Source organism: Arachis hypogaea, chromosome 2, assembly GCF_003086295.3.
Source record: "Arachis hypogaea cultivar Tifrunner chromosome 2, arahy.Tifrunner.gnm2.J5K5, whole genome shotgun sequence".
Classification (NCBI taxonomy): Eukaryota; Viridiplantae; Streptophyta; class Magnoliopsida; order Fabales; family Fabaceae; genus Arachis; species Arachis hypogaea.
Genome location: NC_092037.1, coordinates 101,475,306 through 101,490,020, shown reverse-complemented (window position 1 = coordinate 101,490,020; position 14,715 = coordinate 101,475,306). Strand labels below are relative to the sequence as shown.

General features: G+C 27.6%; 1 long non-coding RNA gene across 3 annotated transcripts; it reads left to right on the top strand.

Moving 5' to 3' along the window:
* The first annotated feature begins 4,047 nt into the window (after positions 1–4,047).
* Positions 4,048–13,689, top strand: LOC112758282 (uncharacterized). Of its 3 annotated transcripts, XR_011867531.1 has the most exons (6): positions 4,048–5,021; positions 5,358–5,370; positions 6,225–6,308; positions 6,403–6,458; positions 6,695–6,751; positions 13,555–13,689. It is a non-coding gene; the product is annotated as an uncharacterized lncRNA (long non-coding RNA). The 3 variants fall into 3 exon arrangements; XR_003179540.2 differs by lacking the exon at positions 13,555–13,689 and having other exon boundaries at positions 6,695–6,832; XR_011867529.1 differs by lacking the exons at positions 5,358–5,370; positions 13,555–13,689 and having other exon boundaries at positions 4,050–5,021; positions 6,695–7,820.
* The last annotated feature ends 1,026 nt before the right edge of the window (positions 13,690–14,715 follow it).

Genomic DNA, 14,715 nt, shown 5'->3' with positions numbered 1-14,715 from the left:
GATATTATTGATGAGGCTTCATCTTCCTCTACTAGAAATGCATAAGGTATTAGGAAGTTGAATGTAAATTTTGAATAATGAAAAGTATTATTATTATTATTATTATTATTATTATTATTATTATTATTATTATTATTATTATTATTATTATTATTATTATTATTATTATTATTATTATTAATTTTCAACGTCTCTCTCTCTCTATATATATATATATGGAAAGATTTTTGTATATTTGTGAGTGTATATTTAATGTGTTTTTTTAAGAAATATTCATGGTCACACATATTTGTTAAAAAGGTTATAGAATTATATATGCAATAATAATAATAACAATAATATATAATAAATATTTTTTAAGCTTATTGGATTAAATGTAATAGACCAACAAATAAATATTTCCAACTTTTATCTAAATTATATTGTGAACTTTCTGTTTTGGTTAAAAGAAGAATATTAATTATCATCTTATCATCTCACATATATATATATATATATATATATATACTTCTAAATGAACAAACAATAGAAAAATCATCTGTAGTTTTCACTGCAGACAGTCTAACTCTTTTTCTCAAATTGAACATAGTTTGATTTGAAAATAATAATAATAATAATAATAATAATAATAATAATAATAAATGTCCGAAACATGAATATAGTGAAAGGAAATGAGGTCTTGTTAGGTGATGCTTTTGCTTCAACGGCAATCTCTCATTTATGACATAGAGTTATATCGTGGCAAAAGAAAATTAAAAATGAAAAATAAAAAATTTATTAGGTTATGGGGACAAAACTTGTTAAAATGCAACATAAATCTTGTGAACTATAGACTTCATGTGACTATGTTATGATTTCGTACAGACAAATTAATGATCCATATATGATATAATAATGTGACGAATTCTTGTTTATAGTGACAATTTTGGTGTTTTCTCCATAAAAAAAAAAGATATATAAGCTTTAGGCAAATGCATACCATATACACTTGTAGCTGCATCACTCGTGGGTTATTACTTATTCCCTTATCTAATTTGTTATTTAATTTGAAAAAAGAAAACACTTTCGAAAAATAACAGCAATAACAAATTATTATCCTTAGAATACATGCATCTTATAAAAATATAATTTAAATAACTTTTATGTATGGAATAATGTTTGAATAATTTAAATAACAATAAGAAAGATAACGAAAGACTAATTTACTTTTTGAATAAAAACTCACATGTAAAAATATGTTAAATTATCTAATAATTATTAATTTTATATAAAAATAACTGTAAGTTTTTATTTACTCTAAACGAAAAATTAAAAATTTATTTATTATTTTTTCTTTCAATTTTTTACCTCTTACGCATTTTTTTAAAATTGATGTTTCTATTAATCCAAAGAGCCTAATCTATGTAAAAGGTCCAAATTTTAAATTTTCGTGGGAAACTCATTTACCCATAATCGATTTAATACATTAAAGACTAATTTTGCTAAGTTACGAACAACTGAATCTATGATCCTTTTTATATGAGATAATTGTTTGAAGCTAAATCTATCCAAAAGATGTCTACAATTTAATATAATTACTCCAAAATAATTTTAATATTTCTGGCCGTTCTTTTTTTATTTATTTTATTTTTGTGTCAGAATGGTGAATTAGATAACCTCCAACTTTTGGTATTATAATATCATAATACTCACATTATAAATTCACGCATCCAAATTTATAGTCCAGTCACAAATTTGGATGTACTTTTACAAGACAAAGATTACTATTAGACTAAAGATTTGCATTACTTTTATATGCATGTGAATTTTTTTTAATTTAAATATAATTTATGAATGACGTTTCATCAGAAAAATATAATCTGTCAATAATATCTTATGACAATATTACATGATTAGTAAATATTATTATCATATTCTGATTTAAAATTTAGTCAAATTTAAAGTAAGTAAAGCTCAATTAACATATAAGAGATTCACTGGTATTTACTTGAACTTATTGCGGAGGTCGAACTCAATAAACTAACTCCTGCTATCTCTCATTTATTTATAAGAGAGATCTCAACAACCTCCCCAAACAAATGAGACGGTTATCTACCATTAAAAGTAGAGCTACTAAAAAAATGTGGTTACATATTCTATACTTATAATTAAAAATATCTTAACATCTTTAAGTATTCTTTGAATCTAATTTAAAAAAAACCGCCGCAGAAGAGGTCGGACAAACCACCCTATACCGTCGTGCAGTTTGCGTCGTTCCTGCAGTCTCGCATCGCGCCAGTCGTGTAGCCCCTCCCTCGCACCGGCGATTTCTCCCTCTCAACGTCGTCATTCGTGACATATAGGGGACACACAAGTGTGTTAATTTTCATACATCCATCACGCCTCACAAGATCGTAAATAGAGACACTCCCTTCACATACGTTGCGTCCGTCGTCCAGTCCAAGACCGCCATGGCTGCCGCTGCCTTCAACGACGTCGCCTCCCCCTACATAGGTATAGGTCAAAGATCGACGTAAGATAGCACAACAATAATTGTGCAAGCAATTAGTTTAGTTCATAATACTCTAATTATTGTACATGCAAACGTAGCTTACTTCAAAAATGGCCTGTTTTACGTGGATGATCATTTCACTATAACTATGTAGATGGTTGTTTGAAGCCGGAAGAATGATTGATGAGGATGGAGTAGCAGACGGTTGGGAGAGAGAATGTTTGGGTAAATTCTATTGGTAAATTAGAGTTGGGATGGTTAATTTTTTTGTTGTATTAGACCAAATTTAAAACTCATTATATATATATTATATACATTATCAAAATTTTTCGTTGTCTTTCTACCAGAATTTTCTTTTTAAATGTAAAAATAATAAAATTTGTTGGGATAAAATATAAATTTTTAATTTAAATTTTCAAAAAGTGAATTTGTCAGAAGTAAATTGTCAAATTTTATTTTTTATTTTTTTACAAAGTGAATTTATGGACGACGAATTCTATTTTTTATTTTTTTAATTTCAAAGACGAATTTGGCAACAGCAAATTATTTTTTTATTTTTAAAATGTTAAAAATACAATTCGTCGACGTGAATTGTTTTTTTTTTCTTTTAAAAATACACTATGCTAAAGACAATTTCTAAATATCATATATTAATGACGATATTACACTATTATTCTGAAAATCACTAAATCTAAAACCATATACAAAATTTTTTTTTTTTGATGATATGAGAGAAACCATATACAAATTAAAAAGTGTGCAGAAAGCCTAGTCTTCTTTTTTTTTTTTGGTAATATAAAGCCTAGTCTTCTTTTTTTTTTTTGGTAATATAAAGCCTAGTCTTCTATTGCAGAAAACTCTATGGCTTTTTGGATTATTCAGCACTTTCCATTACCCTTGACCCAAAAAAAAAAAAAGCACTTTCCATTACCTAACCTTGATGTGTCATAAGCTTTTCTCCAACGAATTAAGCAAATGAAAGTACTTGAGGTAATAGTAGCTCATAATAAGCCGTTTTTAAAAATATAAATATATTTAGTAAATCAAATTAAAAATAAATTTTAATAAATAAAAATATCAAAAATTATGTTTAGCAAATTAATTTTTATTTTTTAAATTACAATAAATATAAATATAAGAAATTAATGTATAAAATGATATTAATTTTTAAAATTTTAATAAATATAAGTAAATTTTAAAAAATATCACCTTAAATTCTCTTAAAAATGACAAACACAAGTACAAGTAACTTTTTTAATTTTTAATTTACCAAGCGTTTGTGTTTTTAAAAGAAAAATGTTTGTAAAACCAAACTTCACTATTATAATATTATTTTTTTTTTGGTTAAAGGGAGGAGGACGAATTTGTTGAGAAGCCATATGGACAATTCTGATTGGTTGATACTATAAGGAGGAGATCGCCAACTGTGCCTATGCTTGGCCTCCCGATGAGCGACACGTGTCTGGTCCGATTGTATTCTAGCTTCAACGATAAACCCAAGCTGCACTGTACTGAACAGAGTTATTATATACCTGGTAACAGTGTTCCGGCAAGAATTGGTTTTTTTGCTTCTCTCTCTATCTTTCAAATTTCAAATTTATCATTCTCCCTCTCTCTCTCATTGCCGATTTTGCTTCTCCTGAAATCAAATCTCAACTCATGCACTACCAAAGCATGAATTTTCACTCTCCGAACACATGAGTGAGTAAAGCGAAGAAGTCAATTGAAGAAATCGGAAGGTAGACAATTTTACCTGAGTATAGTTGGATCAGAGTCTATTTTTTTGAGAAAATTAAAACATGCAGTTTAAAAAGTATTTGCTATGGCTTTTGCATGCTCTTGCACACCAACAATCTTGTTATTTATTTTTTGCCTAATAGAAACATTCCTTTTAAAGTTAAAATAGGATAATTTTTCCATATAGTAAGAAACATATGGATGTTTCAATAAATAATTTATAGGAAAAAATTAAAATCAAAAAATATAAATTAAAAAATATCTATTGTTCTTTTTGCTTTTTTCACTTTTTTGGATTGTTCCTTTGTTGTTTTTTCCTTTTTTATTTTTTTGTTTGTAGTTCGATCATTACTTTCTCTGAGATTTTTAACATATATTCTTCTATCATTTATTTTAATTTTCTAAGTTAACTACTCATTTCATCCTTGTTAGTTTGAAAATGTGGTTTTGGTGTGTTTCGAGCTTTTTAGTATTTGTCTACACTATAATTAAGAATTATTTGTAGAGATTATTTATAAAAATATCCATATGTTTTTTATCAATGGAATGGTTATCTTATTTTAACTATAATGTTTCTATTACCTCAACAATAGATAATCAGATTATTTGTGTGCGTTGGCATAGAAAAGTCATGACAAATCTTTCTTTTAAATCGCGTGTTAAAGTTTTCTAAAAAGCCAGACTCTAATCTAACTATACCAAGTATAAGAATTTTCTGCCTTACTCTCGCTTCCGTGCATCGTGCTGGTTGGTCTCCCTCTTCTCCGCTTGGATTCTGCCTTCACATCATGAGGTAAATCTTTTAATTTTTTATAGTTTTTCAGTTATTTGATTATAACCTGTTGATTTGTTGTTTCTACATGATTATGGTGAATTGAGCTTCTGTTTAGAAATTGTTGATTCTGTTTTTATGTTGCTGTAAATTTATATTGTAGAATAGTGCATAGGCTCTATGAATTCAGTTGCTGTTTTGTAGAGTTGGTGCAGTTCTATATTGTCCAACGGTTATTATTTTATTTTTGTATTTTATTTTAGAAATTGAGAATGTGTTTGTTAAGGTGACAATATGTATTTTTTTTTCATTTTTACTGGTAAGATATTAATTATTTTATATTTTTTATCTTCGCAGGACAAAATCAACGGTATGTTTTACATTCTTTTCTCTTTATTTTTTTTAAATATATTCAGAGAACTTCAGTCACTCGGTTAAGTATTTTAAAATTTTCCCAATGAAAGCAAATTTCTAGTTATACTAGAGCAAGTTTGTGCCTTCACTATAGTGTCCTCGAGCCCAACAGAATGACCTCTGATATTTCAACCATTATTTTCTCTTATCTAGCTTTTGCACCCTACTCACTTTCAAGTGAATAGCTGAGTTATATCTAACTTCTAGTATTCCTATTTTATTGCTTCTTTAATGTATTCTAAATTTCCTTGTGATTTTGGTTTGATATAGTTTTTTAAATTAATTTTTGAAAATTTTAATGGATTTATATTTTTTTATGTATATGTTAAATTTTTATGTTTTTTATTTCATTTTTTATCTTCATTAGTGAAAGCATTATCATTGATGTATTTAGTACGCGATATTGTTAAATATTTTTGCGAGTAGTTATACCAAGTTATAATTTTATGAATTATTTTATTTTAGTTATTTTGTCCTTTACATCACATGCGGTACAAATATTATGTATTGTTATATCAAATTATATTTTATAAATTGAATTTGAACCAGAAAAGACTAGTTTTGGGGCTATAAAGTGTATAATTTAATTGTCGATTTAGAAGGTCATCGTATAAATACCTTAAAAACAAAAAAAACTACAAAGAATTATTTTGCACATGGTGTTGAGGTTGACTAATATAACTTTTTTTTAAAAATAATAAAGATTTAGTTAATAGGTAGGATTTTCATTCGATCAGTGAGAGATTTTATGATGATTATAATTATTTAAAATTAGTATGTAATAATAAAAATGTGGATGTTATGCATTAGGTTATATGACTGCTGTTGAAGACCTTCATCATACAAATACTTGACCACTCGCTGATTGCCTGGTTGAGGTTATGTTAATTTCCGGTAAGTATAGATGATCTGTGTGTGAACTGCTTTGGTAAGATCAATGTCTTGAGATAAAGATTAATTCTGCGTGTTTTTATGTGTTTGAAATAAGAAAAAACAGGTTGAAAGCAATCTTTTCTGATTAGGATTGTCCATGATTCCTTAAAGGTATATGTTTGTTTAGTAATTTTACTTAATTTCAACAACCTAGAAGAATTGATTTTCGATAATTGGAATATGCAAAATAGATCTTTATTTGTGGATTCAAATTGTGGAACATAGGTAACTATGAATTAGACTTTGTCGTACTCTTTAGTTTATTGGAGAGAATGAATTTAGGGAGGATTTAGTTTATTACTTGATTTGAGTAATTAATAATTAATTAAGTTTTAACGTCTGTGCAGCCTGTAACTGAAAACAACGCCAATCTGAAGACATGCTTCTTTTATGTTCTCTTCCAGGTTTGGTTTATCTGGTTATGATCTCTTTGCATATCTTCCTATGATCCATATTTATTAATTAAAGGTGTATGCATATCTTAAGTTGTGGAGGTCTTTCTTAAAATGTTGGAGTAAAACAGCATCACACTTAATATCTTGCAAATTGGTGAGATATTTAGATAGCAACCTTTACTAGAATCTAAGCCAAATTATCCTAGAAAAAAGATAAATTAATTTTACTAAATAAAATAGCAATAATAATACAAGTACAATAGCAACCTTTTAATATTAATAAGACATCTAAGGGATGGAGAAGAACGCAATGATGAAACAATAGATTATGAAACCTTTTCAGAAAATCTGGACCAAAGATTTTCAATTCTTTGTGTAGCTGATGTTGTTTAAAAAATATAAAATAATTGATCTTAGATGAATTTCAAAAAATAAATCAAAATCTAATAAAAGAAAGACTCATTAATTACACTTACTTTATTACCATTTCTTTCAAATTGTAAAAACTTGGAACATAGAGAATTTTTATACTTGCATATAGTTCGATTTAGAAAATTAAATCACTTGATACCAAGAATCTCGTTATTAATTATTGGGCTAGTAGAAGCTTCTACTTGAAGAACTTTAAAATAAGATAACATTTACATGTGATATGAAACATATGGATGATTCCATAAATAAACCCTACAAAAAATTTAAAATAAAAAAGATCTACTGTTCTCTCTATTTTGGATTCTTCCTTTGTTGTTTTTTCGTATTTATTTATTCTTTCATACTTTCTTTAAAATTTTTAGTCTCTCATCTTCTATCATTTATTTTTTTTTTAAGTTAACTATGCATTTCATCATTGTTAGTTTAAAAACGTCGTTTTGGCAAGGCTTGAGCTTTTGACTTTTTATGTTTTTATTTTTTTTGGGTAAATGACTTGATGTTTTGTTTTTTGATTTTGCTATGCTGTATGAGTAGAAAATTGTTTATATTAATTCGACGTGTGTAGTTTTTTTTTTGTATTGCGCCTATACTTATTTTTTTCCACTACAAATCTAGTATTACAATACTACTTAGACCTATTGGTTCACTTGTGCAATTGAATCTTATTATTCAAATTTAAATGGTTTAGGGGGTTTTGTACTTTTTGCGACTATATCTTAAATTAGTGATGCAATTGTTGTTAATTGACTTTGCTATAATAATCAGTTTCATCCTATATTTATGTTGATCCTGCTGGTTCAAGTAAACATGTTTCAGGTTTTTCCTTCCTCTCCAACTCAAAACTCTCTTTATTCTTTTTGTAGAACATTATTGTTGTTATTTTTGGATTAAGTTATCACTGTTTTGATAGTTGTATATTGTTTATTTTTTTGATTATTTTTTATTGGTTGTTATGGATGTTGATTGTACGTGCTATTTTCAAGCTTTTATTTTATGTTTTTATAGTTTTATATATAGATTATTTGCTTGTTTCCATAAACAAGAGGTTTGAGTTTTGGGATAAATTTTTGTTCTATAGTTTAACATGATTTTGAATTTTAAACTATTACAAAGTAGAGGTAGATTTACAAAGTCAACTCCAAATATTACATCTGATGTAATTATATCAAGAGTTTTATTTTTAAAAGTGAAAATATAATGAAAGGAAATGAATATTGAGAGACAGATGTTCTGTGTGAATTTGCTTATGATGACCTCGTATACAAATCAATGAACAGAGCTTTATATGATTTGTTACTATATTTCATTCGTCAAAGATGTGAAGTTATCATAAACAAATCTTCCCGAACATGCGTCTCTTGTTGTCCGTTTTCATTTCATTATGTTTTCATTTTCAAACATAAAATTTTATTGATATGATTTCATCAGATCTTGATATTTATGATCAACTTTGTAAATGTACTTCTTAATGGGAGTTTGGAATTTGAAACCCATTTCTAATGTTAAATTATATAACAAGGGCTCCTAGCGAAACTGAACTCTCTTTTTTCGTTGTAAACAATAATTCCTGCAAGTAATTTATATATAAATATATAAGAATATTACTATTGAAAAAAATATAAAATAAAAGTTTGACAATAGTACTTAGAATTAATTTTTAAAGCAGCCAATGAAAAATCAATCGTAAATGAATAGAGAATATACAGCGATCAAGACGGTGATAACATGTTATAGAAATAATAATAATAATAACAATATTCCAGAGAGAGTAGAATGAGAATTTTGTGTTAGTGAAGGAGGAAGTGGCTGAAGCTTAGTGAAGCTTTATGAGAAAGCGATATTTATTTCATGCAATTAGTATATCATGAAATTGGCTAAATATCTTGAACCAGCAACATCAACATGAAATTGAAACTGATTACTGGAGACATCTCACAAAGTTAACTAACAATTTTATTATTAACGGCTAGTTTTGCAACGGCTAGTTTTTCTTAACGGCTACTTAACGGCTAGTTTTGCAACGGCTAATTAACGGCTAGTTTTGCAACGGTCACTTTAATGAACAACAACGACACAATAATATTGACTAATTTCAAATCTTACATCAGAAATAAATAAAACAAACTACATCACATACCAGTAATACGCAATAAATAAATAAGAACATACTACATAACTCTACGAATACAAGGAACCATTAAGTAAACCACTTGGCCATTATTTTCTCACATGCAATCTCATGAAGAGCTCGTCGTTTCTCACTCATTGTAGACGTGTCAGCATTAAGTATTTGCATATCCATTTCCCTTTCTTTTGCTTTTATCTCCATTTCTTTAATATACCTCTGAGTTTGTAATTCTTGTTCTTTCATTGCCGCTTGAATTTGTATCTCCTTCTCTTTGATTGCCATCATCTTTGCTCTATGTTCCTTCTCCTCTTCTCTTTCTTTTTCCCTTTCCATTAGTTCCTTTTCTCTAACATTCTTAATATCTTCCATGAGAGATAATTTTTTGACAACCGATGATTTTCTTTCGCTAAAATCTTTAGACATCTGTGCTTTTCCCTTACCTCTTCGCTTGCTCTTCTTTGATCCTTGTGGGCGAACGGGAGAGTCCACACCGGGTTCGTCAGCCAACGGTGTTTCTGGGTTTGATGAGGATGAGTATGCTCCAGTTGCACTAACCTTGGTTCTCTTTGAGCCGCCACTCTGTGTAGGTAGTTGGCCTCTCCATTTTTGCTCCAATCGAAGCATGTTCCAATGCCTCTCAAAAGTGAACATTTGACCATAATTTGTGGAATAAAGTTTATAAGCCAACTCCTTTATATCATCAGCGTTCGAACCACTCCTTATGTTTCGACTAGCTTGATCGTAGCAACCAGCAAATTGTGCAACAGCCTTGTTGATCTTATACCATCGTTTCTTACATACAACTACCCCCCTTGTCATGTCGGTGCAAAATTCTACACAGTAGCTATGAATTCGACTCCAAAATGTTTCCCCCTTTTGATCGGTACCAACTACAGGGTCAGTTGAAATATTTAACCATGCACTGATCAACATCTCATCCTCTTTCCAATGCCAGTGTTGAATACTATCTTGCCTCCGATCTTCAATATCATCATTGAGGTCGATAGCATCTAATCCATGAGGGTTGGCAAAATCTGAATATTGCGAATTTGGACTAGATTGTATAGGAGTCTGAGAGGATGGGTTAGAAGAGCCACTAACACCAGATGAGTTATGTCTTGATGCACTAAATTGAGTTGGAAACGGCAAGGAAGTTGGAGTAACATTTCCGATAGAAGGGTTAAATATGGATGAAAATGGTAACTGGGGTGTTTGTGAATTTTGATTTTGTGGTTGGAATATAGGAAATTGATTATTATAAGGAGTTTGAAAATTGAAATTAGAGAGATTTTGTGGATTTGGATTTTGAAATGTATTTGGTAGTATGAAGTTTTGATTTGGAACTTAAGAGTTTGAGGTTTGAGATTGTTGGGTATTTGGAATTTGAGGAAAGTTTTGTAAGTAATTGAAGAAAGAGTTGAGTTGGTTTGGATCCATTTTTTCGAACAAAAAATAATAGTAGCAGAATGATGATTTTGTGAACTTAGAAGAAGATGAAGAAGAGTTGTAGAGAGTGTGAGAATACAAGTGTATCTAAGTGGTATATATAGAGTAACAAAATATTAATTTATTAATAATAACGGTAACATAGTAACGACTAGTTTCTAACGGCTATTTTTACAACGGCTAGTTTTACAACGGCTAAATTAATATAATAATATAAATATAAATAATATTTAATATTAATTATGATATAAATAATTAATATAAATTATTAATTAAATTAATATTTCATTATTTAATTTATCTAATTATTATAATTATTAGTAACTTAATTGTAATTTAATTACTTAATTAATTATTTGTTAATTATTTAATATAAATTATTAATTAAATAAAATTATCAATATTTAATTTAATTAGTCATTATAATTATTATTAAATTAATTATTATTTAATTATATAATATAATTATTTAATTAATTAATATTTTATATAATTATTTATTTATTTTTTTAATGCCAAATGGCAATTGTTTATTACTTTATAGGAGTCCCCATTCAGAGGGACTCCCTCTTCTCTCTCTCCTCTTGAAAAACGTGAAGGACTTCACGTTAATTCTCTCCAACGGTTCAATTTCTTCTTTTTCTGACTAAACAGTAGCAGGGCTTCTTCATTGGAGATGCTCTTAGAATCTTTGAAAGGAAAAATTTAGGAGACTAGTAACTTTGTTAAATTCTGCTCAGCATGTAACTAGCAAAAAAAAAGTGAGTCATTAGATAAAATTTCATGCTAATTTTACACTATTAAAATCATTATTAATGACTATTTAATGATTACAAATTACAAAAATTGTTAGTTCTAACATTGCTCTTTTTAAAAATCATAACTATCTGTCCCGCTTCCATTTTGAATTTGGGACTAAAAATCTTCAAAAAGCAACAGCTCATGGTTTACTTTACCCTTAGAAAAAATAGGGAATAAAACAAAATAGAAAATGAAGGGTCAGTGAATAGGGTCTATCATATGCATGCATATATGTAAATGAATTAATGCATATATGCAGAAGAGAGAGAAGGGGGGGATTCTGCCGGCACCATATCCGCCGGTAATCAGCCGTCAGCAGGATAGAGGCGGCAGGCGTGGCTTCGTCATAGGGAAAGGTGGGTCCCATAGAGTCACACGCAAATGTTTTCTTGTTCCTAAAAAGAAAGGAAGACAATTATTATATACCCACCAAAACAAACATAGCTTGAAAATGATCATTCATATTTGATTCCGTCGCTCACTCACTTGTCCTTCTCATCCAACTACATTAATTTACCATGCACCACCCACCATTTCCTATTCCGATTATGTTCAGGGTTTAGCTAACGGAATTACTCATATAAAAACATTTCAAATATCATTTTTTAAAATATTTTTCATTAATTAAAATTTAATATATATAATCTATTAAAAATCGTATTTTTTTGTCAAAATTAGATTGAACAAATTGGTTTGGTTAAAAAATTTATGAACTAAATTTTAAATTGGTTTAAATTAATATTTTTTTATAAAAATAACTATAATATCTCTATTATAAAAAATTATTAAAATCTTTTATTTAAATTTAAAATTAATATTTTAATAAAAATTTTCATTTGAACCCACTCAGCAAGTTATACATGTAACGTTGAATTAAGTCAGCCATTAACCATAATTTTAAAGGAAATAATATTAATATTTTTATTTTTTAATAATGTCAAACTATTTATGATTTATATTGTATGTGTCCATAAATTCATAAAAAAAAGTGACAATATCGAAATAAAAGTGATAATATTTATTTTTTAATTTTAATAAATAATCAAATATTCATATATAATTTAGAAAAAATATCAATTCAAAACAAATAAACAATTGTTAATAAATATCTACTATTGAAACAATAATTCATCGTTAATAGTTCATCAAAGTTTTCCAATTCGTTACAAGCTCACCAATACAAGTTATCATGATTCATGACTCAGCCACATATTCCATTCTACTATAATATCCTTTGCGTCTTTTTCCTATCTTTTTATGGGCTTTTTTGTCTTTACGCACCATGCAAAACGACAACAATTTTACTTGCCACCGATCCGTACATGATAGACTGCTGTATCATTAGAGTAGCTAGTACATGTGAAAATTTTTTAATACTATATTTACCAATAATGATTAATAATTAATTAGTTTCTAAGTGAGATCTACTCTAATAACTAATTATTTGGCCCACTATTATAATTATTATGTTTTTTTAAGGTTTCATTTTTTTATATGTATTATTTAGTACAAGATTCTTTTGCACCGATGATATGTAATTAAGTGTTATTATTTATGCAAATAAAAATAATTTAGATATATAATGGAAAATTGACAAACAATGCATAATTAAATGTTAAATAAATCATTTTATCCTAAAAATGTATAAAATAAAATAATTTTTTTAAGAGTTTTGTTTGTCTTTGTCTCAAATATGTCGTTGCAAGAGAAGGGGAGGAAGGGTTGTGTGTGAGACTGGTAAAAGATAATAATGATGTACTTGCAAAAGTACAAAGATTCTGAAATAATATGTCAGGTCTTTGTGTACAGTGTTTATTATTTGACCAATTTTATGGTGTTTATAAATTGTTGTTTAAATTTTGTTTAATTTATTTTTTATAATAAATTTTAATTTTATAAAAATTATTTATTTTTATATTTTTTAAGTAAACAATAATTTTCAATTTTTTTTAATAAATAAACATCATCTTTTAAACATCATAATATTCACCTTATTATTTTGCAGGATTTGGACAGAAGTCCATAGAATTGACCCATATTTTGTACATAGACCAAGCAGATTGAAACCATAAATTGTAATACTATATTTATGAAACTTCGAATTAAATTCTCAACCTCCTCTCATTGAAATGCATCGGAAGCATTAAGTTGCATGCCTACATATATTAGTCTCTAAATTATGGTGATAGATGGTGAGAGAAAATGCATATGCATTTCAATTCTATTACTCATTTCTATGCTGATCACCGGATTGAAAGGAAAAATATTTTTTAAAAAATAAATGTAGAAAATTAATTTTTAATTAGTAAATATTAATTATTTTTTATTTTAAAGTTTTTTTTAACTTTCATGTTTAAATGTTTTAAGATTTAAAATTCAGATTTCAGAATTAAAATATAAAATTTGTAATTTAAGATAAAAAATAATTTAAAAATTGAATGATATTAATTAAAAAATTAGTTCTCTAGTAGATTTTTTAAAAACATATATTTGACATGTATTTTATTAAAAATTAGTATTCACATTAAATTGTTGTTTAATTTATAATATTAAAATATAATTAATTGGTTGTTAATATTTATAATTAATATATTAAATATATTTTAAGAGTGAATATTATTAAAGTATATACCTGGAGTGAAATAACATATTAACATATGAGGAGAGTTGTTGGTACTAAGAGAAGAATAGAGAAATAGGATAAGAAAACGCCAAACAAAATGCGGAAATTTAATTTGAATATGGAAGTGAAGGAAGTATTGGACTTCTGTATGGGGAAGAGTGGTGTTTTACCTTGTTGTGGGATCAGATGAAGCAGAACTCGGACCCTGCGAGTTGTGTCTCTCAGGATGTAAAAAAAAATTTACGCAGATAAAAGAAAACCGAGGATCCGAATTCCACTTTTCAGATTTCAAATTCCATCAGCTACAAATTGGACCATGCGATTTGTGAAGCCAAATTTCATTACCAAAGAACTCGCATGGTCCGAGTTGTGTACTCTGAGTTTTTTCAATTTTTTTAACACAAATCGGACCCTCCGATTTGTGTACTCTGAATTGTTTTCAACTTTTTAAACACAAATCGGAGGGTCCGATTTGTGTACTCCCATATTTTTATAAAAAACCAAAAATTACCATGTTAAAGTGTATCACTCATGTTACTTCCA